The sequence below is a fragment of the Manis javanica genome, chromosome 7 (genome assembly GCF_040802235.1).
Source record: "Manis javanica isolate MJ-LG chromosome 7, MJ_LKY, whole genome shotgun sequence".
Lineage (NCBI taxonomy): Eukaryota > Metazoa > Chordata > Mammalia > Pholidota > Manidae > Manis > Manis javanica.
In genome coordinates this window covers 52,494,788-52,522,656 of record NC_133162.1, presented here as the reverse complement: position 1 = coordinate 52,522,656, position 27,869 = coordinate 52,494,788, and the positions used below count along the sequence as shown (strand labels likewise).

The 27,869-nt window shown below is 36.9% G+C and overlaps 1 protein-coding gene and 1 pseudogene across 6 annotated transcripts in view; both read right to left on the bottom strand.

The window, feature by feature from the left end:
- The window catches only part of JMJD1C (jumonji domain containing 1C), a 380,729-nt gene that overhangs the window by 132,293 nt on the left and 220,567 nt on the right, over window positions 1-27,869 (bottom strand). The window lies entirely within an intron of this gene.
- On the bottom strand, window positions 3,563-23,452 carry LOC140850410 (transmembrane protein 87B pseudogene; annotated as a pseudogene).

The window sequence follows — 27,869 nt, the reverse complement described above, 5'->3', positions numbered from 1 at the left end:
AAGGAACCCTTTTATTTCAAACACAGAAGATCTTGAACTATGTGAAAACGTTAACATAGCAAAGCTGCACAGTACGAACATACAGGGATACATTAGTAGTTTTTCTTCTCATTTGCTGTTATTTTGCTACATAATTTTTCATTTAGATTTTGAGAAAACCTTAACTATATAAGCCACATAATCTGTTAAAAGCTGGGTTAAACTGAATTCTTAAAATAAAAAGCTCATAATAAAGAATACTCCCAATCTCTCATGGATTTACCATAAGTAATCTAAATATTACACCTATGTGTGCACTTGCAATGTCAAAATCCTAAGAAATGTGAATAGAGGTTAACTTATTCTGAGCTAAAAAATTATTTTTAACTCTATGAAGAAATCCAAATAAAAATCTTTCAGTTTTGCTTTAAAAATAACTTTCTTAAAACATACACATTTTCAAAGTTGTAAGAAGTCCTTTCAAAATTGTAAGGATAAATGTGAAGTGGAAAATTAGCCTTAAATGTACTTAACAATATTGTCAATTCCTGATTTGTCTCTCCTCTCTCATTCTTATACTTAATTCTGCTATTTACTTAAAAAAGACAGTACTTTTCTTATACCAACTTTTCTATCTCATAGCATTTCAGAATGGTTTACAAGTTGAAAACCTAGAAACTAAGACTGCAGAACAGGAAGCTAAGAGTATCCTCTGCTAAAATGAATATAATAAAAATGATGACTGTTATTCTAAGTGCTTTTAAATCCATCTCCCTTCCTTTTCTGATTTGCATAAGCATTCTCTTATGGTAGTTTCGTAAGCCACAAGGAGTACAAATAAATTTCTAGTGCTAAATTGACACAATGTTTGAATACCAGTTTTGCAACTCATTGAGTATATGACAAAGAAAAGTTATTTAAGGCCTCTGAGCACAGGGTATTTAAAAAAGAAACAGTGTTATAGAGATCAATGGGGGGATATAAAGTTATTTAGGAGGAGGAGTGGGGAGTGGGACTTGTGTTTGTTTATGGAAATGTACTCAGTTGATAATGAAATTTCTTGTAATGTGCCTTATCCCTGGTTCTTAAAGTAATACTATTAGGAAGTATTTATTAAATGTTATTTTAATATAACAAACATGAGAAACCATTCACAAAACAAAAGCTACATTAGTAGTGTTAGAAGAAAATATCATACTATTTTATAAAATTATTCCATCATTTTATATTTCAACAAGGAAAATAAGAGAGACTATTTCATTCTCTCAAACACCTGGTATTGTCACATTTTTAAATATGTGCCAAAAATCCTTTGTCAAATAGTATCTCTTTATACGTATTTTCTTGATCATTATGATGCTGAGTATCTCTTAAAAATGATAATTAGCCATGCAGTATTTTCCTTATTTGTGAAATGTCTGTTCATTTATCCTTCCATTAGTTTGTTTGTACATTTCTTCTTAAGTTTATAGAAATTATTTAATATGCTCAGCTATTGAAAGGCATTTTTAGATGAATAAAAATTAACCACAAAATAGGTTTATCAATCTTTATAAAAAAAGAAATTGTAAGTCTTGTTTTAAAAAATGTTCCCCAGTTTATAGCCTTAAATGTCCACCTCTATATTTGGAAAGCTTTAAATTTATTTTTGAAACTGAAATGTGTACCCATTAGATTCTAGTGAACTGAACTAATTGTTGTATATGTTTGGGAAATGTCAAATGCTTTTTCATAAGTATATCATTTTTTTCCCAAGCTGAATATATTGGATAGTCCTCGCTTTGCCAATTGATCTAACGTCTTACCTATTTCATAAACTTCCACAGCATGCTCAGTTCTTTTTGGAGGATATCTATTCTACTGTACTGATCAATTTTATTCCAGTGTCAAATGTCAAATGCCATACTGTTTTAATTATCCAAGTTTCATAGCAGTCCTCATATTTGGTAGGGAAAATAACATGTATACCTGGCTCTTCTCCAAAAAGTATCTTGATAAATATTGAGTCTTTATTGTTTCAAATCAAGTTTAGAGTCACTTTATCAACCTTCAAGAAATTCCACTGGTATGTTACCAGAAATTATATCTATAAGTCAATTTGGTGCAGAATTGACATTACACATTCCTGTAAACATAGTATGAAAGTTTTACAAGTTATATGATTTTTTCTATAGACGTCTTGCATGTTTTTTGTTAAATATATTCTAAAGTCTTCTCTCTGATTATCTAATATAACAAATGATATCTCCTATTAATTATACTTTCTAACTGATTAGTACTGATATATAAAAATGGAAGTGACTGAATATTACATTAGTCTGTGGTTTCTTCTCTTAAAATGTCTTTGGTTTTCCTATGTGGATAATGCTGGACTCATAAAATTATCTGAAAGTATTCTTTCCTAATCTACTTCTGGAAACTGTATAGATCTGGTATTATTTCCTCTTGAAATAGGCTTGGTAGAATTCACCAGCCAAACCATGTAGTGAAAACTGGAGCTACAGTTTTCATTGTGGGAAAGCCTCTCATCATAAATTACATTTAATACACGTACGGCTAATTTAGGTAATTTTTTTTGAGTGAGCTTTGTAGTCTGTACCTTCAAAATTGGCCATTTTAAGGAAGTAATCAGATTTATTTAGCAGAGTTGTTCTTTATATTCTATTCTTCTAATAATACAGATCCCTAGTGATGTCCTTTCATTCCCTTACATTTAGTACTGTATTATTACCTTCTCTTCTTAATCAGGCTTGAGGTTTTTCAATTCTATTTATATTTTCCAAGAAATAGCTTTTAATTTCTTGTTAGTCCCTTTTGCCTGTTTCTTGCACTGATTTCTGCTTGTATCTTTATTTCCTTTCTTATTGTGATTCAATTTGCTCTTTTTTAAACATTCTCAAGATTTAGCTTCTTAACCACTGATTTTAGTCTTTTCTTCCTTTCTCAAATATTTCAAACTATAAATTTCCTGCTAAGCAGTTTTAGCTGCATCTTACAAATTTTATTTTCATTTTCATTCAGTTAAAAGTATATCTAAATTTCCTTGTGATTTTGCTCTTTGACCACTGATTTAGAAATGTTTAATCTACACACATATTTGCAGACTTTCCAGGTATCTGTTATTGATCTCTAATTTAAATTTCTTCTTATATTTTTACTTCTTAATCCATCAGCATCTTTAATGTTTGTTTTGCTCCTAGACGTTGTATCATTCGGGTTTATTTTAGTTCCCATCTAACAGTTTTTGCCACTTCATAGGGGTGTTTGAGAAGTTTCTATTTATTGAAAATATTTATTTATTTAGGCTTAAATCCACCATTTGGCTATTTGATACTTATTTGTCCATTTTTTCTTTTTCCCATCTCTTGGCATCCTTTTTTTCTCTCCTTCATGTTCAGGCAATTTAATTGATATTAAATTGACATTCATGAATACCTTTAAAAGTGTTGAAGAACACTCCCACCACATGAATTCTTAATTTTCATGAACAGATTTGCAAGATAATGCAATAACAAACTTGTGCTCTTGTCAGAACAAAGCTCTTTCAGGCTTGATGAGGTCCTTTACCATTAATAGGTTTCATTTAGTGGGTTTCAATCATATTTATCTTTTCTGAAGAGAACATTGTTTCTGCCATTTATATCTGGTCATGATTTTCTCATCTGAATCCACTAACACTGGAAGAGCTGTATCTGTGAATAAAGAGGGAATATTTTCTTCTACCCACTTCAAATCTGCATCTTAAATTTCCAGATGTTACCATGAATTCTTCAATTTCATTATCAGAATAATCTAGGAAGAGCAGGAAGTCATATCTCTGATTATTTGCTAATGGTTTCCACAAAAACATTACTGCAATAAGGATAAGGCAAAAAAAAGGAAGCTCCAAAACACATCATCAATTCTGCATTCCATGCAATCTAATATACATTTTACAATTCTAAATGTCTTGGTTGTCTATACTATAAACACTATTGAAAACAGTACAGCAGAGATTAGAGTATTTGTAAAGTGCCTAAAGAAAATTTCACTGTGTCCTCTTTTAGCCTTAAGATCTTCCTGGTTTGTGCCAAACTTGTAAAAATCTACCAGTCAAGCCAGAATCTAGAGCAGAGAGAGGAAAGCTGGCCAGAAGCACAATAGCAGTCATTTAACCCAGTGACTCTCATCACACCTTCAATAGCTGCAAAGAGAAACTAAAGAATCCCCAATCTACCCGAGCATGACTATTCCTAAAAGATGATTCACAATGCCATAACCCAAGCTAACAATGATCACAAGGAGGCAAGCTAATTTCCTCTTAATCAGACATAAACTCCACAAATATAAATAAACCTTGGGTTGATGCCCAGTGCTGTTGATGTTTTGATACTCACTATAAGAAAATACTTTTTCAAGCATTCCCAGGAAAGCAACATTTTCAATCCAAAAATGATTTCTTAACATATCTTTCCAATTACAAAGAGAACACAACAGCCAGAGATAAGCTACATAAAATATAAATAATGAATATCGCCAGGGTCAATCTGATGCAGAGATTAATCCATGAGGCCCCATCATAGAAACAGAAACATTCAAATTCTACCTCATATCTGTTTGGTTTTTTTTTTTTTTTTTTTTTTAAAATAACAAAACATGAAGCCCATCTCTCTGTGTCCTATAACATTCATTAATTATTTGTTTTGAAACATTTCTGATATTGTAATTAATTCCTTATTATTCAATGCATTAAACACCTGTAACCACTGTTGCAATCTAAGTTTTCATTTTGTGTTGTCCCACATCGATATTTTTGAAATAACCATCACAAGTCTTCATCAACACTAAGTTTATGTTTTTGTGACAGCTCCTCTGCTAGCTGAGAAAACTGATTTTGACAGGTATGATATTTAAAGTGGCTTCACAGAACACTTGCTATCAGTGGGGTTAAACATAGTTTTCCTGAATATCAAAGGTCCTGATTGGTTGTTGACCTTTGCTGCACAAAGCCCAAGCTTGGGGTTGGCGCCTACAGCCACTGGGGCCCAGCAGAGGAGGCAGAGTACAATGTATAGCAGCTGGGTACCAAGTGGGAAGGTGGAAGCAGGGAAGGGGCCAGGCATCAATTATTTTTTGGTATTTGTTTTTATCTTCATTAAGGACTTAATTATTTTATCTCTTTATTATTTTAAGTGGTTGATCGATTTTCAGTAAGCATCATTAACTTATAACACTCTACCTTCAAATAATATAACATTTGATCTATAATGTACTATTCTATTCTTTTAAGGTATCATTGATACACAATCTTATGAAGGTTTCAATGGGCAACACTGAAGTTACTACATTCATCAATATTATCAAGCCCCCCACCCCCACCCCACTGCAGTCACTGTCCATCAGCATAGTAAGATGTTATAGAGTCACTAATTGTCTTCTCTGTACTGCTTTTCCCGGGACTCCCATACATGATGTGTTAATCACAGTTCCCTTTAATCTGCTTCTCGCTCCCTGCCCACCCACCTTCCAAATCAAATTCCCTTTGATAACTGTTAGTCTCTTCTTGGAGTCTGTGAATCTGTTGCTCTTCTGTTCGGTCAGTTTTGCTAAGTTGTTATACTCCACAAATGAGGGAAATCATTTGGTACTCGTCTTTCTCCACCAGGCTTATTTCACTGAGCATAAAACCCTCTAGCTCCATCCCCATTGGTGCAAATGGTAGGATTGGTTATCTTCTTATGGCTGAATAATATTCCATTGTGTATATATACCACTCTTTATCAATTAATCTAGTAATGGACACTTAGATTGCTTCCATTTCTTGGCTATTGTTATTAGTGCTGCAATAAACATAGGGGTGCATGTCTTCAGAAAGAGGGCTCCTGCATTTTTAGGGTTAATTCTTAGGCGTGGAATTCCTGGGTCAAATAGTATTTTTATTTTTAGTTTTTTGAAGAACCTCCATATTGCTTTCCACAATGGTTTAGTTTATATTCCCACAAGCAGTGTAGAAGGGTTCCCCTTTCTCCGCAACCTCGTCAGCACTTATTGTTCCCTGCCTTTTGGATTGCTGATCATTCTAACTGGTGTGAGTGACATCTCATTGTGGTTTTAATTCGCACTTCCCAGATAATTAGCTATGTGGAGCATCTTTTCAAGTGCCTGTTGGCTATCTGAATTTCAGTTTTGGAGAAGTGTCTGTTCATCATCCTGCACCCACTGTTTAAAAGGGCTATTTGCTTTTTGGGTATTGGGGTGTGAGAGTTCTTTATGTATTCTGGATGTTAGTCCCTCGTCAGATATGTTATAATGTAGGATGCATTTTTGTTCTACTGATGGTGTCCTTTGCTGTAGAGAAGCTTTTTAGTTTGATGTAGTCCCATGTGTTCATTTTTGTTTTTGTTTCCCTTGCCCAAGGAGATGTGTTCAGGAAAAATTTCCCCATAATTATGTTCAAGAGATTTTTGCCTATGTTTTCTTCTAAGAATTTTATAGTTTCATGCCTTACATTCAGGTCTTTGATCCATTTTGAGTTTACTTTTGTGTATGGAATTAGACAATAATCCAGTTTCATTCTCTTAAAAGTAGCTGTCCAGTTCTGCCAACTCCAGTTGTTGAAGAGGCTGTCATTTCCCCACTGTATATCCACGGCTCCTTTATTGTATATTAATTGACCACATATGCTTGGGTTTATATTTGGGTTCTCTATTCAGTTCCATGGATCTATGGGTCTCTTCTTGTGCCAGTACCAAGTTGTCTTGACTACTGTGGTTTTGTAGAAGAGCTTGAAGTTGGAGAAAATAATCCCTCCAGCTTTATTCTTCCTTCACAGGATTGCTTTGGCTATTCAGGGTCTTTTATGGTTCCATATGAAATTTAGAACTATTTGCTCTAGTTCCTTGAAAAATGTTGTTGGTGTTTTGATACAGATTGCACTGAACCTATAGATTGCTTTAGGCAGGATGGCCATTTTGACATTATGAATTTTTTACATCCATGAGCACGGGATGTACTTCCATTTATTGATGTCTTCTTTGATTTCTCTCATGACTATCTTGTAATTTTAAGAGTGTAGGTCTTTCACCTGCTCCTTTAGTTTTATTCCTATGTATTTTATTCTTTTGATGTAATTGTGAATGGAATTGTTTTCCTGATTACTCATTCTGCTTGATCATCGAGAGTATTAATGTCACAGATTTCTGTGTACTAATGTTCTATCCTGCATCTTTGAATTCAGTATTAGTTCTAGTAGTTTTGGGGTGGATTCTTTAGGGTTTTTATGTACAATATCATGTCATCTGCAAACAGTGATAGTTTAACTTCTTCCTTACCAATCTGATGCCTTTTATTTCTTTGTGTTTGATTGCCGTGGCTAAGACCTCCAGTACCATGTTTAATAAAAGTAGGGAGAGTGGGCATTCTTGTCTTCTTCCCAACCTTAGAGGAATACCTTTCAGCTTTTCGCTGTTGAGTATGATATTGATTGTGGGTTTGTTGTATATGACTTATATTATGCTGAGGTACTTGACCTCTATACGCATTTTGTTGAGTCTTTATCATGAATGGATGTTGAATTTTGTCAAATGCTTTTTAAGCATCTATTGAGATGATCATGTGGTTTTTGTCATTTTTATTGATGTGGTATATGATATTGATGGATTTTCAAATATTTTAACATCCTAGTATCCCTGTAATAAATCCCACTTGATCATGATAGATGACCTTTTTTGAATTCGGTTTGCTAATATTTTGATGAGGACTTTTGTGTGGTGTCTTTTCCTGGTTTTGGTATTAGAACGATGCTGGCCTCATAGAATGAGTTTGGAAGTACGCCCTCTTCTAATTTTTGGAAAATTTTAAATAGGATGGGCATTAGGGTGTCTTTAAATGTTTGATAAAATTCAGTGGTGAAGCCGTCTGGTCCAGGAATTTTGTTCTTAGATAGTTTTTTTATTACAAATTCAATTTCATTGCTGACTAGTGATCTGTTAAAATTTTCTGTTTCTTCCTGGGTCAGACTTGGAAGGTTGTCTTTTTCTAGAAAGTTGTTCATTTCTTCTAGGTTATCCAATTTGTTAGTATACAATTTCTGAGTATCTCTAATAATCTTTGTATTCTGTGGTGTCTGTAGTGATTTATCTTTTTTAGTTATGATTTGGTTTACATGTGTACACTCTGTTTTTCTTGGTAAGTCTGGCTAGGGTTCTATCTACTTTATTTATTTTCTCGAAAAACTAGCTCATGGTTTCATTGATTTTTTTCTATTGCATTTTTCCTTTTCATTTTATTTATATCTGCTCTGATCTTTATTATGCCTCTCTTTCTACTGATGTTGGGCCTCATTTGTTCTTCTTTTTCTAGTTTCTTTGATTATGAATTTAGACTGTTCATTTGGGATTCTTCTTCTTTTTTGATGTAAGCCTGTATTGCAATATACTTCCCTCTTAGAATGGCCATTGCTGCATCCCACAGCTTTTGGGGTGTTGAGTTTTTGTTTTCATTTGTTTCCAAATATTGCTTGATCTCTATTTTTATCATTGATCCACTGGTTATTTAGGAGTATGTTGTTAAGGCTCCATGAGTTTGTGGGCTTTTTGTTTTCTTTCCACAGTTTATTTCTTGTTTCATATATTTGTGGTCTGAGAAATTGGTTGGTACAATTTCAATCTTTTTGAATGCACTGAGGCTCTTTTTGTGGCCTAGTATGTGGTCTATTCTGGAAAACATTCCATGTGCACTTGAGAAGAATGTGTATCTTGTTGCTTTTGAGTGGTGTTCTATAGATGTCTGTTCAGGCCATCTGTTCTAATGTGTTGTTCAGTGCCTCTGTATCCTTACTTATTTTCTGTCTGGTTGATCTGTCTTTTGGAGTGAGTGGTGTGTTGAAGTCTCCTAAAATGAATACACTGCATTGTATTTTCCCCTTTAATTGTTAGTATTTGTTTCACATACTTAAGTGCTCCTCCTTTGTTGAGTGCATAGATATTTATTATGGTTATATCCTCTTGCTGGACTGACCCCTTTATCATTGTGTAATGTCTTTGTTTGTCTCTTGTTACTTTCTTTGTTTTGAATTCTATTTTGTCTGATACAAGTACTGCAACTCCTGCTTTTTTCTCCCTATTCGTTGCATGAAATATCTTTTTCCATCCCTTCACTTTGAGTCTCTGTATGTCTTTGGGTTTGATGTGAGTCTCTTGTAGGCAGCATATAGATGGATCTTGCCTTTTTATCCATTCTGTAACTCTGTCCCTTGTTTGGTGCATTCAGTTCATTTACATTTAGGGTGATTATTGATAGATATGTACCTACTGCCACTGCAGGCTTTAGATTTGTGGTTACCAAAGTTTCAAGGGCTGCTTCTTTACTATCTAATAGTTTAACTGAGCTTGCTTATTACACTATTTCAAACATAATCTAAAGGTTTTTTTCCCCCTTTTCTTCCTCCTTCACTCTTTATATATTAGGTGTCATATTCTGTACTGTTTGTGTATCCCTTGACTGACTTTCTGGGTAGTTTATTTGATTTTGCATTTGCTTAGTAAATTAATTGGTCAACTTCCTTACTATGGTTTTATTTTCTCTGGTGACAGCTACTTAGTCTCAGGATGACTTCCATCTAGAGCAGTCTCTTTAAAATACACTGTAGAGACGATTTGTGGGAGATAAATTCCCACAACTTTTGCTTATCTGGAAATTGTTTAATCCCTCCTTCAAATTTAAGTGATAATCTTGCCAGGTAGAGTAATCTTGGTTCGAGGCCCTTCTGTTTCACTGTGTTGAATATATAATGCCACTCCCTTCTGGCCTGTAAGACAGACACTTAGAAAGACTTCCCAATAGCAAGATAACTGCTAAAGGGGCAAGGATTGCACAGAGCTTGCTGCTCAGGAGAAAGGACAGGTGGGCAAAATCGTGCTGGCACACACAGCTGAGAAGTCTGATGATAACCAGATGGGTTTTCCTTTGTATGGTATCTTTTTTCTATCTCTAGCTGCTTTTCAAAGTCTGTCCTTATTCTTGATCTTTGTGCCATTTTAATTATTATATATCTTGGTGTTGTCTTCCTTGTGTCCCTTATGTTGGGACATCTGCGTACTTACACAGCTTGGGAGACTGTATCCTTCACCAAAGTGGGGAAGTTTTCAGCAATTATTTCCTCAAAGAGACTTTCTATCCCTTTTTCTCTCTTCTTCTCCTTTTGATACTCTCATAATGCAAATACTGGTCCATTTGGATTGGTCACAGAATTCTCTTATTATTCTTTCATTCCTAGAGATCCTTTTTTTCTGTTCCTCAGCTTTTTTGTATTACTGTTCTCTAATTTCTATTTCAGTTACCATCTCCTCTATCTCATCTTATCTCCTTTTAAATCCCTCCATTGTATGTTTCATTTCATATACTGTATTTTTCAAAGTTTCTCTCTTTCTTGAAGTCCTCCCTGAGGTCTTGAATATTTTTCTGTAGCTCTGTGAACATGTTTATGATTTTTATTTTGAAATCTTTATCAAGAAGATTGGTGATTTCAGTTTCCCTTAGCTCTCTTTCTGCTGTTTGAGAGATTTTGAATTGTAGAATATTCTTTCGCCGTTTCGTATTTCAAGTGATTACTATGGAATAATAACTTGGTGTAGGCACTGCATTATAGTGCCCAGAAGCTGTACTCTCTGAAGGTGCCCAGCACCTGGACCAATGTCGGGGATCACTGGTGAGGAGTGCTGGTGCCTGCCAGGAGCAAAGACATCTTTCCTGCTTCCCAGCTGCAGTGCCTACCTCCATTGCCAGGGCCAGTGTGCCACACACTCATGGAGGAGCCTCTGCATTATGCCCCTGTAGCTGCCATTGTTGGGGCAGCGCTCTGGCTGACATGGCACAGTGGCAGGGCAGCAGATTTGTGAACTGGTGCTCAATGGAAGGAAGGAGTGGCATTCTGCACACTGTAGTGGGGGACCTTGGCACTGCATCGTCAGCTGGAGTGCCTAAAGCACGTAAAGTTTCTAACCTGCTGGACTGTGTGTGCCAGGACGATTTTGCCCACCTGTCCTTTCTCCTGAGCAGCAAGCTCTGTGCAATCCCTTCCCCTTTAGCTGTTCTCTTGCTATTAGGAAGTCTTTCTAAGTTTCTCCCTTTCTTTTGTGCTGGAGCAGCTAGTTGTTGGTACCTGTTCTCCACAAGCAAGTTGGAATCTCAGTCTGTCCGAGTATTCTGCCTGTCTTTGCTTTCCAACCACCCTAATTTCCAGAGCAGCATGTAATGTGAGTTTGTGCTCCTGGAGCAGATCTCTCTAGTGGTGGGTGTTAAGCAGTCTTGTGCTTCTTCAACCTCCCCGTTCCATTTCTCCTCCTCCTACCCATGAACTGGGGTACAGGAAGGGCTTGGGTTCCTACTTTACCTTTTCAGTGAGGTCTTCTCTTTCCCCAGATGTAGGCTGTCTGTAGCAGTTCTCCTTCCAGTCACTCTTTCAAGTTTAGTTGCATTTCCTGTATTTTCATGTTACCTGTGGTTTTGGGAGGAGTTTTCTGTCCCACTTCTCATGCTGCTATCTTTTTTCACCTCCTAATGTATTATCCTTAATAGTATATATACTTCCATTCCTCCCTCCTGTTCTTTTTACTAATGTTACTATATACTTAGTTTTAAACATTAGAAAACCAACAGCAGATTATTATTGTTTTAAGCAGTCAATGCCTTTTTAAAGAAACTAAAAAACTGAAAAGCATTTAATAGATCTCCTGTTTCACAACAAGTTATTTATGGCAGTTTTCATTCCTTTATGTAGATTCACATTTTCATCTGGTATAATTTTCTGTCTGCCAAAAGACCATTAACTCTTCCTATTGTTCATGTCTGCTAATGATGAATCCATTCAGTTTATGTTTACCTGTAAAATCTTTACTTTTCCTCACTTTAAAAGTTAGCCTTCCTGTATTAAGTATTCTAAGTTGAGTTTTCTTTTAATACTTTTATATAGAGACATCATTCCATATAAAAACAAAATGAGGGGCGGAGCCAAGATGGCGGCAGAGTAGGACAGTGGGAATCTCCTCCCAAAAACATATATATTTCTGAAAATACAACAAATACAACTATCCCTAAAAGAGAGATACAGGACAACAGCCAGACCACATCCATTCCCGCGAGAACCCAGCGCCTCGTGAAGGGGGTAAGATATAAGCCCTGGCCTGGCAGGACCCGAGCGCCCCACACCCCAGCTCCCGGCGGAAGGAGAGGAGTCGGAGCGGGGAGGGAGAGGGAGCCCAGGGCTGCTAAATACCCAGCCCTAGCCATCCGCACCCAGGCGTGGGGTGCTGGAAACTAGGGAAACAGGACAGTAAGACCTGTGAGTGGGTCCCCATGGTTGGCGCCCCTTGGACAAAGAAAAGCAAGTGCATTTTGAAAGTCTTAAAGGGACAGGGACCCCACAGCTCGACAAAAGCAGCCCGGGACACTTAGCCCAGCAGCTGGAAATCCTAGGGATCTCCGGGTAGCCTAACCCTCTGGACAGCAGCTCTGAGACCCGTCACGGCGATAAACAGCTCCCCCATCTGTTCCCACTTGAGCATCCCGCCATAGCAGAGCAGCGGCCTGAGGCTGGCCACACCCAGGGCAAGGGAGCTTCCTCCATAGCGGATGGGCAAGAAACAGACTGAGTCTATGCGCAACTGCCCAACACAAGCCACTAGGGATCGCGGTTGTCCCAGTAAAGAAAGGCCAGGAGCAAGTGGAAAAGATCTCGGCTCCCCCAGCTGACAGATGAGTCAATAGCATACCACTGCATCTATCAACATGAAAAGGCAAAAAAAATTGATTCAGACCAGGCTAACCCAGACACCTTCAACATCCTCTCCTGAGAAGGATTCTGGGGAGGTAGATTTAACCAATCTTCCTGAAAAAGAATTCAAAACAAAAGTCATAACCATGCTGATGGACTTGCAGAGAAATATGCAAGAACTAAGGAGGGAGAATACAGAAATAAAACAATCCTGGAAGGACTTCAAAGCAGAATGGACAAGAAGCAAGAGACCATTAATGGACTAGAAAACAGAGAACAGAAATGCAGAGAAGCTGATGCAGAGAGAGATAAAAGGATCTCCAGGAATGAAAGAATATTAAGAGAACTGTGTGACCAATCCAAACGGGACAATATTTGCATCATAGGAGTACCAGTAGATGGAGAGAGAGAAAAAGGGATAGAAAAAGGGATAGAAAGTGTCTTTGAAGAAATCATTGCTGAAAACGTCCCCAAACTAGGGGAAGAAATGGCCTCTCAGAACACAGAAACACACAGAACTCCCATGACAAGGGACCCAAGGAGGGTAACACCAAGACACAAAATAATTGAAATGGCAAAGGTTAAAGACATGGACAGAGGAATAAAGTCAGCCAGAGAGATAAAAAAGGTCACATACAAAGGAAAAACCATCAGGCAATCACCAGACTTCTCAACAGAAACTTTACAGGCCAGAAGAGAATGGCATGATATATTTAATGCAATGAAACTGAAGGGCCTTGACCCATGGATACTGTATCCAGCACAACTATCATTTAAATATGAAGGAAGGATTAAACAATTGCCAGACAAGCAAAAGTTGAGGGAATTTGCCTCTCACAAACCACCTATAAAGGGTATCTTAGAGGAACTGCTCTAGACGGCAAAACTCCTAAAAAGAGCACAGAACAAAACACCCAACATATGAAGAAGGGAGGAGGAGGAATAAGAAGGGAGAGAAATAAAGAATCATCAGACAGTGTTTATAATAGCTCAATAAGAGAGTTAAATTAGACAGTAAGACAGTAAAGAAGCTAACCTTGAACCTTTGGTAACCACAAACTTAAAGCCTGCAAAGGCAATAAGTACATATCTTTCAATAATCACCCTAAATGTAAATGGACTGAATGCACCCATCAAAAGACACAGAGTAACAGAATGGATAAAAAAGCAAGACCCATCTACATGCTGCTTATAAGAGACTCACCTCAAACCCCAAGACATGCACAGATTAAAAGTCAAGGGATGGAAAAAGATATTTCATGCAAAAAACAGCAAGAAAAAAGCAGGTACTGCAATACTAGTATCAGACAAAATAGGCTTCAAAACAAAGAAAGTAACAAGAGATAAAGAAGGACATTACATAATGATAAAGGGCTCAGTCCAACAAGAAGACATAACCATTATAAATATATAAGCAACCAACACAGGAGCACCAACATATGTGAAACAAATACTAACAGAATTAAAGGAGGAAATAGAATGCAATGCATTCATTTTGGGAGACTTCAACACACCACTCACTTCAAAGGACAGATCCACCAGACAGAAAATAAGTAAGGACACACAGGCACTGAACAACACACTAGAACAGATGGACCTAATAGACATCTATAGAACTCTACACCCAAAAGCAACAGGATACACATTCTTCTCAAGTGCACATGGAACATTCTCCAGAATAGACCACTTATTATGCAACAAAAAGAGCCTCAGTAAATTCCAAAAGATGGAAATCCTACCAACCAACTTTTCAGACGACAAAGGTATAAAACTAGAAATAAATTGTACAAAGAAAGCAAAAAGGCTCACAAACACATGGAGGCTTAACAACATGCTCCTAAATAATCAATGGATCAATGACCAAATTAAAATGGAGATCCAGCAATATATGGAAATAAATGACAACAAAAACACAAAGCCCCAACTACTGTGGGACGCAGCGAAAGCAGTCTTAAGAGGAAAGTATATAGCAATCCAGGCATATTTAAAGAAGGAAGAGCAATTCCAAATGAATAGTCTAATGTCACAATTATCAAAATTGGAAAAAGAAGAACAAATGAGGCCTAAGGTCAGCAGAAGGAGAGACATAATAAAGATCAGAGAAGAAATAAATAAAATTGAGAAGAATAAAACAATAAAAAAATAAATGAAACCAAGAGCTGGTTCTTCGAGAGAATAAACAAAATAGATAAGCCTCCAGCCAGACTAATTAAGAGAAAAAGAGAATCAACACACATCATCAGAATCAGAAATGAGAAAGGAAAAATCACAACAATCCCCACAGAAATACAAAGAATTATTAGAGAATACTATGAAAACCTATATGCTAACAAGCTGGAAAACCTAGGAGAAATGAACAACTTCCTAGAAGAATACAACCTTCCAAGACTGACCCAGAAAGAAACATAAAATCTAAACAGACCAATTACCAGCAATGAAATTGAAGTGGTAATCAAAAAACTACCCAAGAACAAAACCCCCGGGCCAGATGGATTTACCTCAGAATTTTATCAGACATACAGAGAAGACATAATACCCATTCTCCTTAAAGTTTTCCAAAAAATAGAAGAGGAGGGAATACACCCAAACTCATTCTATGAAGTCAACATCACCCTAATACCAAAACCAGGAAAAGACCCCACCAAAAAAGAAAATTACAGACCAATATCCCTGATGAACGTAGATGCAAAAATACTCAACAAAATATTAGCAAACCGAATTCAAAAATACATCAAAAGGATCATACACCATGATCAAGTGGGATTCATCCCAGGGATGAAAGGATGGTACAACATTTGAAAATCCATCATCATCCATCATATAAACAAAAAGAAAGACAAAGACCACATGATGATCTCCATAGATGCTGAAAAAGCATTCAACAAAATTTGACATCCATTCATGATAAAAACTCTCAACAAAATGGGCATAGAGGGCAAGTACCTCAACATAATAAAGGCCATATATGATAAACCCACAGCCAACATCATACTGAACAGCGAGAAGCTAAAAGCTTTTCCTCTGAGATCGGGAACAAGACAGGGATGCCCACTCTCCCCACTGCTTTTCAACATAGTACTGGAGGTCCTAGCCACGGCAATTACACACAACAAAGAAATACAAGGAACCCAGACTGGTAAAGAAGAAGTTAAATTGTCACTATTTGCAGATGACATGATATTATACATAAAAAAAACCCTAAAGACTCCACTCCAAAATTACTAGAACTAATATCAGAATTCAGCAAAGTTGCAGGATACAAAATTAACACACAGAAATCTGTGGCTTTCCTATACACTAACTATGAACTAATAGAAAGAGAAATCAGGAAAACAATTCCATTCACAGTAGCATCAAAAAGAATAAAACACCTAGGAATAAACCTAACCAAGGGAGTGAAAGACCTATACCCTGAAAACTGTAAGACACTCTTAAGAAAAATTAAAGAGGACGCTAACAAATGGAAACTCATCCCATGCCCTTGGCTAGGAAGAATTAATATCGTCAAAATAGCCATCCTGCAAAAAGCAATTTACAGATTTGATGCAATCCCTCTCAAATTACCAGCAAGATTCTTCAATGAACTGGAACAAATGGTTCAAAAATTCATATGGAAACACCAAAGACCCCTAATAGCCAAAGCAATCCTGAGAAGGTATTATAAAGTGTGGAGGGGTCTCGCTCCTCAACTTCAAGCTCTACTACAAAGCCACAGTAATCAAGACAATTTGGTACTGGCACAAGAACAGAGCCACAGACCAACGGAACAGAATAGAGACTCCAAACATTAACCCAAACATATATGATCAACTAATATTTGATAAAGGAGCCATGGACATACAATGGGGAAATGACAGTCTCTTCAACAGATGGTGCTGGCAAAACAGGACAGCTACATGTAAGAGAATGAAACTGGATCAATGTCTAACCCCATACACAAAAGTAAATTCTAAATGGATCAAAGACTTGAATGTAAGTTATGAAATCATAAACTCTAAGAAAAAAACATAGGCAAAAATCTCTTAGACATAAACATGAGTGACCTCTTCTTGAACATATCTCCCCAGGCAAGGGAAACAAAAGCAAAAATGAACAAGTGGGACTATATCAAGCTGAAAAGCTTCTGTACAGCAAAGGACACCATCAATAAAACAAATAGGTACCGTACAGTATGGGAGAATATATTCATAAATGACAGGTCCAATAAAGGGTTGACATCCAAAATATATAAAGAGCTCACACACCTCAACAAACAAAAAGCAAATAATCCAGTTAAAAAATGGGCAGAGGAGCTGAACAGTTCTCTATTAAATAAGAAATTCAGATGGTCAGAAAACACATGAAAAGATGCTCCACATTGCTAGTTATCAGAGAAATGCAAATTAAAACCACAATGAAGTATCACTCACACCAGTAAGGATGGTTACCATCCAAAAGACAAACAACAACAAATGTTGGCGAGGTTGTGGACAAAGGGGAACCCTCCTACACTGTTGGTGGGAATGTAAATTAGTTCAACCATTGTGGAAAGCAGTGTGGAGGTTCCTCAAAATGCTCAAAATAGACTTACCATTTGACCCAGGAATTCCACTTCTAGGAATTTACCCTAAGAATGCAGCATTCCAGGTTGAAAAAGACAGATGCACCCCTATGTTTATCACTGCACTATTTACAATAGCCAAGAAATGGAAGCAACGTAAGAGTCCATCAGTAGATGAATGGATAAAGAAGGTATGGTACATATACACAATGGAATATTACTCAGCTGTAAGAAAAAAACAGATCCTACCATTTACAATGACATGGATGGTAAATGTGCCTTGTGCCTTGGTATGTGATTTTTGGGTGTTTTTGTGTGTATTCTGATCTTGTGATTCTTTGAGCTTCTTGAATCTGACAGTTTATTAGGTACTTCCAAATAGGGAAAGTTTAGACACTGCTTCATTGAATATTTTCTCTGGCTGCCATTTGCTGGTACTCAAATTGCACATTTTAGAATGTTTGATATAATTCTACAGGTCACTAAGACTGTTTTCCCCTCCAGTCTTTACTCTTTGTGCTTTATTTTGTATAGTTTATATTTTTACATTAAGATCATTGATATTTCCTTTTGCCATGTCTAATATGCTGTTAAGCCCATACAGTGAATTTTTCATTTCCAGATGTATTTTTCACCTCTAAATGTTTATTTGGTTCTTTTGTTATATCTTGTATTTCTATGTTCATGTTTTCCTTGTGTATAGATTACATTTATAATATTGTTATAGTATCTTTGTCAGCCACTTCCTTCCTCTCTGCCATTACTACATCTCTTTCTATTAACAGTTTGCCTCTTTGAAGTATCTGTTTCTTGTCCAAGAAGAACAGGAAGTGAGAATGCATGTCTGAAAGTTCTTATACCAACTACACATTTTTGGGATATCAATGCTTATGATTTTTTAAAATAATGTATAAAAGTTACGTCTGAAGCTTAATGGACATTTTTAAGAAATGTTCTTTCAACATACAAGTTGAAACATGCTCACATAGGCTTTTATAAATCAGGGTTATTATGGACATATTGTTGGTCTTATTCTTTGGTGTTAGCTGTATTCTTTTAAGGAAGAAAACAAAAAACTTTACACCAAGGTATTTTATTATCTCTATTTCATATGTCTCAGCTTTAAAAAAAATTTATCACTTTACTTCAGTACTTCATCTAAAGCTACTGCTAATGTGAGAATTTATGTAGCAGACCTTCTGAGACTAATATGCGTAACATTTTTTATTATGTCTTTATATAAGAATGACAGTTTGGCTAGATAAAAAATTCCAAGTTCTTTCCCTTTGAACTTTTGAAAATGCTAATGAATTTTCTGCTTGCATCTCTTCAGAACTGTTACTGAAAAAAAATGTGATGTCAATCTAATTCTTCATTTCTTTGTGCCTTCTTTCTTTCCCATCTCTAGAAGATTATAGATTTTTCTTTCTCTTTGGTAGTTATATTCACTTTAATGTGCATGGTGAGTTTTGTCTTATTTCTCCCTTGACTCATCGTGGGCCTCTTTCACCTAAAAATATTTATCCAGTCCACTCTAATTCTGGAAAATCCATCCCCTTTATTCCTTCAAATAATTTCTCTCCATTTTTCAATTTTTTTCCTTTCCTATTATTTGGAATGTCATTAATTTGGCCTGTGTGTTCATTTTCTTCTAGGAAAACTCACTCAAGCAATCTGAGGTTGCCAGACCACAGTCTGTCACCCCCATTAACAGCAAGCACCTTGGGATAGACAACACCCAAGGTGGAAAGTTCCAGGCAGCAAAAAACTATAATCAATCTCTTTTCTCAAAGCATCATTCCTTGGGAAGGGAACTTCACTCTTTGTTCACAGAGAAAAGTGTCATCAATGTTAGAGTCTCCTTAGACTACAATTTATCAGTACTAGGAATTTGGTGAATATAAAGTAGGGAAGCAATAGTTCATATTTTTCATTCTCTGAGAAGGAAAGGGCACCACCCTGGTTTGACTTCCTGAGGAAACCTGCATGAGCATTCTAAGACACTGCAGGTATGGAGAGGTTACGCAACTTTGGTTCAAAGGAGAGAAGTGCAGAATTTTAATAGTTTTCTTATTTTTTCCTCCCATAGCCAAAGCAGGACACCCCAAATCAGCCCCAAATCAAAGCTCCCATTTCACATACCAGTTGAAAATTCTCTCTTCTATCTTAGGAGTTTTTCACTATATGTTCTGAACCTGTAATTTTCCCTTATAACCTTGACAAAGCTGATTTTGGATGAAGGAGCCAATTGTCATGTTACTTGAACATATTTTTAAGATCTGAACCAGCACATTCTTTTTAATGATGAAATATTTTCTCATCTCTGAATGTATTTGAGGATCTTTTTCCCCTTAGGTTTTTAAAACTGTGCTTTGAAATTTCTTGGGTGTTGTTTTTTCCCTATATGTTTTCTCTCCCTCACGTTGGAAGTTTTCCTCAAATGTCTAGCATGCTTTAGCCATTAAGTTTATATAAAAGAGGAACAAAAAATATGACTGGAAAATGAATGGTGCCAGCCTCACTGCAGGATGAAAGTGCTCACTGTTTTAGTGAAGAACTCTCAAAATGTCAAAGTATTTTTTCCTATGGAAAATATGAATTTCTACAAGAAGGAATCTCCCTCTAATCTCTTACTTAGGAGGTATATGCCAACTTACAGTATTCTGAGAGCAAGACAGGGAAAGTGGCAAAGGGGGAGGGGAGTCCCACTACGCAGTATGAAGATTTTATTAAAGTTGCTAGATTCTAAAATTATAAATGACAGGATTTAAAGTCAGGATAGATTAGTATTTGTAACCTTTTACATTTATTAGAAGTGTAAACCATTTCTAAACGTTATAGCACAGTTGAGAGAACATAATATATTAAATGTTTCCAGATCCAGTCATAAATACTAGGATGAGATTCTTAATGGAGAAGGCAGGCTCTGAAAAATGTATGATATATATGTATGAAAAATTCACATATATATGAAAGTTAGATAATATTAAGTAAAGAAAAGGGAAGACAGAATAGGATGGATATGTCTGCTTGGACAAAACTAAAGCAGGGTTGTGATGAGAGAATGGGAAGAAGAGGAAAGTGAAAAAAACTACACTCATAGTCATGAAAGAGAGGAGCCAAAACCAAAACACTGGGAAAGCTCACTGGCTGCAACAAACTAATTAAGCCTAGAAATAGTACTGGTGTGTCCAGAAGCACAAGTTGGTAAACAATGGTATTCATTCATAAAACAGGAATCACACTGATAAGAGCACAATAAGGAAAGTCTTGAACAGAAAATTAGAAAACAACCTCTCATATATCCATGGCATATTTAGATGTGATATAAAATGAGATGACTGGTATACAGACCTGGTTTTTTTTTCTTTTTGAAAATTATTAGGTAAGTAACAGAAAGGAATGAATCAATCAATGCTTTCCTCATCTACATAATGACAATGGCTAAATTTTATCAAGCTTACTATATACGAGGGACCATGTTATGCATTCTCTCAATTTTCAAATAACCTATCTTGCATGTACTCAAATAACACTACCTAGTATATCCTCAAAACAATGATTTTTACCACAGTAGATGGAGAAATAAAGGTTTGGAAAAGTTATATAGTTTCAAAACACTACATAATTGGCTGAGCCCAACTCAAATTCATGTTCTATCTGAATCAAGAGCCTAAACTTGACAATCAGGCATAGTGAGATTTTGTGAGAGAGGTAGTAGTACAAAATAGGGTCCTTACCCCAAGAAGCTTCCAGTGGTGATGGACACGGATTTATCACATCAAACACTACAAAAATTAAGTTATTTTATACTGACTACAACTTACAAACAGAAGAGCCAAGTAAAGAAGATTCAGAATTAAATAAATCCATTCATTCAACCAATGCTTACTGAGAGCCTGATATGTACTAGTAATGGTAAAAGAGATACAGCAGTATATTTACAAACTCCCTACCTATGGAGCTCACAATCCTACCGTGTATGGATGTATATGTAGAGAGGAAATGCCAATAAACAAAATAACACATAAGTGTTTTAGAGAAAAATATAGCATTTTAGGGAGCACAGAGATTTTTCAGGATATTATCTTGAGTAACCTCTGCATAGAAGTCTAATCAGAGAAGTTCCATAGAAAAGACAGAAATTGAACAAGACCTTGAGATAGACTTTAAGTTAGACTGTATAATGTCGGAATCATAAAATCCTTGGGTTGCTTCAATACAAACCAAACACTTATTTTTACCATGTACTGCTGCTGATTACCTTCTAAAGCCATGATGTGTGTGTGGCCTTTATCCTGGTGAAATGGCCAAGATGCCTAGTCTATTATCAATGTTATAAACTCATAAATCTGTTTTTATAAGCACACTGCTGTTCTTAGGGACAGACTTATTATTAATCAAGCTCACTGACATTGACACATAAACCACAATGCAAATGTATTATTTAAAAATAAAAATGACCAATATTAGCTATCAATTAGTGAGGAATACATGGATGAGCAAAAGTACAATCTTTTCCTTAGGAAGGTACTTAAATCAAAATATTACTTGGTAAACAAGAATGATGTAAAATAGAATAATAATCAGTCCAAGAGTAGAAGAGGGTATCCTTTACTACAGACAGTGCTTGGATGGGCAATGTCAACTTTTAGCTCTTTGTACTTACCTCTCCATATAACAGTCTAACCTAAATCTCTCTTTTTTTCCCTTCCACTTCCCTTCCAAATACAACTAACTGATCAGATAAATATCTACACTAAATTTCAATTACATTTTAGTCCTATCTCCCATATCCCTAAACTATCTTAACAGTTAATTTGTACTATAACTAATAAAAGTTAATTTACACGCAAAAAATTTCATTTATTCCAGAGACAGCTAAACATAATCCTTGTTAGAATGAACTTTATCAGTTTAAATCTCAGAGAACTATTGTGTTTCACATTTTAGGGGCCATATATCACAGCTGTCTCCATATCACTCCAATATGTCTTAATGCATACATTCTATGTACATCAACACACTTATTCTATGTAGCTTATACACAGAATTTGTTACAACACAGTGGTTTACTTAATTATGAAAAAATATTTTATGTGATAACAACAACATCTAGGATAGCAAAGATGTAAGTATGAGATTTTATGTTCTGATACAACTAAAACAACATATTTCAAGTAGTCAAAGATTCATAGGGGAGAACAATGGGCAATGTGAATAAGTGGTAACTCAGAAAAGAAAGTTTGTAACTGACAGGAAAGAGTACTAGGTAGAAATCTCAATGTTTTGGAGAAGTGTAATAGAACAGTGAAAGTCATGTATAAGAAAATTAAACATGATAGAAACGTGTTAGTAATTTATTAGCAGCTAGTTAGGAATCAATATGCATTAATTTATGCACTGACTGCAAAAAAATACCAGGGAGCCTCCAACCTGAAAAGGAACAAATTAGTAAGAATACAATAATACCTAGGGTCAAGACACATCTTAAAGATGCTTCATTTTCATGCTTCATGAATTTAAATAAACTTATGTAACTCAAAGTTTCAACTGCTGTAGCTCAATTTCTAAATAGAACAAATGGAGAGTTATTTTATTTGCTTAAGATAGAGATCTCTCTATGTATGTATACATCTCTAAATATATACATACTATATCTTTTTCCTAAGTAACTAAATCCTTTCAGTGCTTTAGAAGAATGAATTTTGTGCTAGACACATACCTCCAAGTTACAAATAAGGAAGCTCTCACTTATATGTGGAACTTAAAAAACAAAGCAAAATTAAAAACCACACACACACAGAGAACAGTTGCCAGAGGAAGGGAATGCCGGTATGCAAATTGGGTGAAAGTAGGTCAGAAGGCACAAACTTCCAGTTATAAAATAAATAAGATTTTGGGATATAATGTATAGCATGATTACTATAGCTAATACTGTTTTCAAAGTTCTAAAGTTACTAGGAGAGATCTTGAAAGTTATCATCAGAAGAAAAATTTTTTGTAACTAGGTATGGTGTCAGACTTTAACTAGACTTACTGTGGTATCATTTTGCAATATAAATTAATATCAAATTATGTCGTATAACTGAAACTAATACATCAATTACAGCTCAATTAAAAAATATACATATGTAATCCTAAGGGAAACAATTACTAAAGATTAGTAAATTGTGACATATTAGAATGGGAAAAATAATTAGGACGAAAAACACTGATTTTTCAGAAAGATTTACACAAATTTATAAGAAATCCAGAAGGCTAAATAAAACAGATTAATAATTGAGCTCATCTTCATTTGAGCACTTACTATTCTGTCTTAAAAGATTTTTTTTTAATACTTGTAATTGAGGTATAAAGATCACTTCACCTTGATGTCATTTCCCAGTTAAATTCTGGTATTTAAATACTACATTTTCCAAAAAAAGTAATTTACAATGATAAAGTTTTCTGATCCAAATACCAAAATGAAATCACAAAGCTGTTTCTCAAGAAAACTAAAATATAAAATACTTAAATGAGACTAGTTTATGTACTGATAAAAACCAAGGAAGGTATGTGATTCACAACACTCCTAAATAACCTTCAGAACAATGTACTGGGAGAATATATTTGTAAAATATTTGTAAATGATATATCCAAAAAGGAGTGAACATCCAAAATATAAAGAACTTACAGGCCTCAATACCCAAACAGCAAATAACCCAATTAACAAATGGGCAGACAATATGAAGAGACAGTTCTCCAAAGAAGAAATTCAGATGGCCAACAGACACATGAAAAGATGCTCCACATCACTAATCATCTGGGAAATGCAAATTAAAACCACAATGAGATATCACCTCACACCAGTTAAGGATGGCCAGCATCGAAAAGACTAAGAACAACAAATGCTGGCGAGGATGCAGAGAAAGGGGAACCCTCCTACACTGCTGGTGGGAATGTAAGCTAGTTCAACCATTGTGGAAAGCAATATGGAGGTTCCTCAAAAAGCTAAACATAGAAATACCATTTGACCCAGGAATCCCACTCCTTGGAACATACCCAAAGAATACAACTTCTCAGATTCAAAGACAGATGCACCCCTATGTTTATCGCAGCACTGTTTACAATAGCCAAGATATGGAAGTAACCTAAGTGTCTATCTGTAGATGAATGGATAAAGAAGATATGGTACATATGTACAATGGAATACTATCCAGCCATCACCATTTGCAACAACATGGATGGAGCTGGAGGACATTATGCTCAGTGAAATAAGCTAGGCGAATTCAGACAAATGCCAAATGATTTCCCTCATTTGTGGAGTAGAACGATGAAGCAAAAGTGAAGGAACAAAATGGCAGCAGACTCAGAGACTCCAAGTGGTTATCAAAGGGGCGGAGTGTGGGAGGGCAGGTGCGGAAGGAGGGAGAAGGGGACTGAGGGGTATTATGTTTAGTATACATGGTATGGGGGATCAAGGGGAGAACAGTGTATCAAAGAGAAGGGACATAGTGGATCTCTGGCAACTTGCTGCACTGATGGACAGTGACTGCATTGGGGTATGGGTGAGGACTTGATAATATGGGTAAATGTAGTAACCACATTGTTTTTTCATGTGATACCTTCATAAGAGTGTATATCAATCATACCTTAATAAAAATTTTTTTAAAAAGATACACAAATAGCCAACAGACACACAAAAAGATGCTGCACATCACTAATCATCAAGGAAATGAAAACCAAAATCACAATGAGTTACCCTTCACACCAGTCAGAAGGCTGGTATCACAACACCACCACCAGTGCTGCCAATTACATGGGAAAGGAATCCCAGCATGGACGGCAGGGGTATACACAGTGTTGCCACGATGGAAGCAGTATGGTACCTTCTGAAAACTAAAAATAGCAATACCACAAATCTTGGAAAATTCCATTTCTATAAATTTACGTAAAGAAGACAAATCATAAATTGAAAAGATATGTACATCTGTGGGTAAAATTGCAATATTTCCAGAATCTCTTGCCTGGCCTAGTGCATCTCCATATCAATAGGAATTTCCAAGGGGTGTAGCTCTGCCAGTACCTCGGCAAAAGACAGATACTAAGCAGTATAAATTGCCTGGGGGGGGGTGACAAAAATATTGGATAAACTCTACAGAAGTGGGAGGTGGACATCATAAAGCCCACTCTAGTCCTTTAAATTCCCCAGTGTGGCCAGGGAAAAAGCCAGAAAGCTCCTGGCATATGACTGTGGACTACGCAGAATAAAGTCACACCCCCTCTGCATGCTGCTGTGCCCTCTATAGCAGCCCTTATGAACACCCTCAGTCATGAACCTTCTCTATTGACATAGCACAGGAAACTCAGGAACAGTTAGACTTCACATGGAAAGGCCAGCAGTGGACACTCCCTGTTGTTCCACAGGGATACCTCCACAGTACCACCATTTGTCACAGACTTGTAGCCCAGGACTTGGCCACATGGAGGAAACTACAAATGGTTTGGCTCTATTACTACACTGATGCTCATGTATGATTCTCCTGAAGATTTAGAAGGGGCAGTTCCTACACTGCTGCAACATCTAAAGGAGGAAGGATGGGCTGTGAAAGGCACCAAGGTTCAGGAACCTGGTTTGTCTGTAAAGTTCTTGGAGGTTGTCTGGTAAGGAAAAACTGAAGTTATTCCTGAAACAGTCACAGAAAAGGTCAAGGCTTTCCCTACCCCTACCACTGTGGCAGTATTACAAGAGTTATTGGATCTTTTGGGCTACTTTTTGGGCTACGTTTATTACACACTTGGCACAAATTCTGAAGCTCTTATACCAGTTGGTACAGAAGGGCATCAGTTGGGACTGGAATAAGACATGTGCTTTTACTGCTGCTAAGCAAGCAGTCAATTCAGTACAGGCCTTAAGTGTAATGGACTCATCAAGGCCCTGTGAGCTAGGTGTTCAGGTAACAGAAGATGTTATGGATGGCACTTTTGGCTAGAATGGACCCACCAGCCTATTGGATTCTGGTCACATCTATAGAAAGGAGCAGAGAGGTCCGGTACACCTTGATAGAGGAGTAACTGGCTGCTGTGTACCACAGTTTGCTGGATATAAAGCCCATCACTGGAACAGATCTAACCAAGAAAATAGCCACCATTCCATTGTAGGATGGGTGTGAGAGTGGACCCAAAAGCCACAGAGTGGTGTGGCACAGATGCCTATACTGGCCAAATGGGGAGAATATTTACAGCAGAGCAGCACTATTTCCAGTAGCCCCTTAAATGGAGAACTCCAACACTTATCGGGGCCAGTGACCTACACCAGTGGAAAGCAAGATCTTGTTTTTGAGCCATTGGTAGCTCAGAGACCTCATCAGGAGGGAAAAGCCCCTGAAGATGCTTGTTGAACAGATGGTTTCAGTTGTGGGCAGCCCCCAAAGTGTAGGGCTATGACTTTCAATCCTAAGAGTGAGACAATATGGATATAGGATGGAGAGGGGAAGGGCAGCCAAAGGGCTGAGTTGTGGGCAGTATGGCTTGAGGTTACCCAGGAGCCCTCCCCTATAGTTGTCTGCACTGACAGCTGGGTCATCTATCAGGACTTGGTTCTGTGACTACCGATATGGTACCATGCCAAGTGGATGGTTGATCACCAGCCCCTTTGGGGAGAAGAGTTGTGGCAAGACCTATGGGCCTCTGGTCAGACTAAGACAGTTATCATGTATCATGTGACTGGCCATTTGCCTTTGGCATCCCCAGGAATGATGAAGCTGACACATAGGCCTAGATGGATTGATTAGGACAGCTTGCCTCTGATGTAGCCCAATGGTTACATCAGTGTTTGTGCATGCATGGCAAAAGACTGTGGGCTCGTCAGTGGGGCTTGCCATTGACGTTTGAAGAAGTCAGCAGAGCCCAGAACAAGTACCCTGTGTGCTCTAAGAGAGACTTACAGAGTCCTGCAGCAACATAGAACAATAGTAAGGGGGCCAATACCCCTTGTCAGGTGCTATATTAGGCCTCTGCTTGTATCAGAAGGATATCAGTATGCCATTACTTGTGTGGACACAGCTACTGGACTTATGGTTGGTTTTCCTGCACATAGTGCAGGTCAGTAAAAGACCAAAGGACACCTAGAGCACCTCTTTGCAGCCTACGGCCAGTCACAGGTGACTGGATATACATAAGGTACCCATTTTACTGGACATGTGTTATAAGAATGGGTGCAGAAATTAGGAATAAAGTGGAAGTTTCATGTACCATATAACCCTAGTGGGGCAGGCATGATAGAGAGGTACAATGGTTTGTTGAATTCTGGCCTGAAGTTGGGACACTAATAGTTTACAGGGCTGGTCAGTTCACTATTCAAAGTGCTATGGTGTTGGAATAAGAAGCCCCAAAAAGAAGCCTTGAACCCTGTGACATATTAACAAACACTGCTGTGTCTCCTATACAACTGTATGTGCAAACCAAAGAGGAGTTATTGAAGCCAAGATATGGCCGCAGAGCAACATCCTGCTGTCAGCCCTTACTATATTAAACCCTGGAGACACTGTTAATTGGACATGACCCTGGCATGGACCAGTGATGGCTGGCCTTTCTGGCATCTTGGGGTGAAGACCT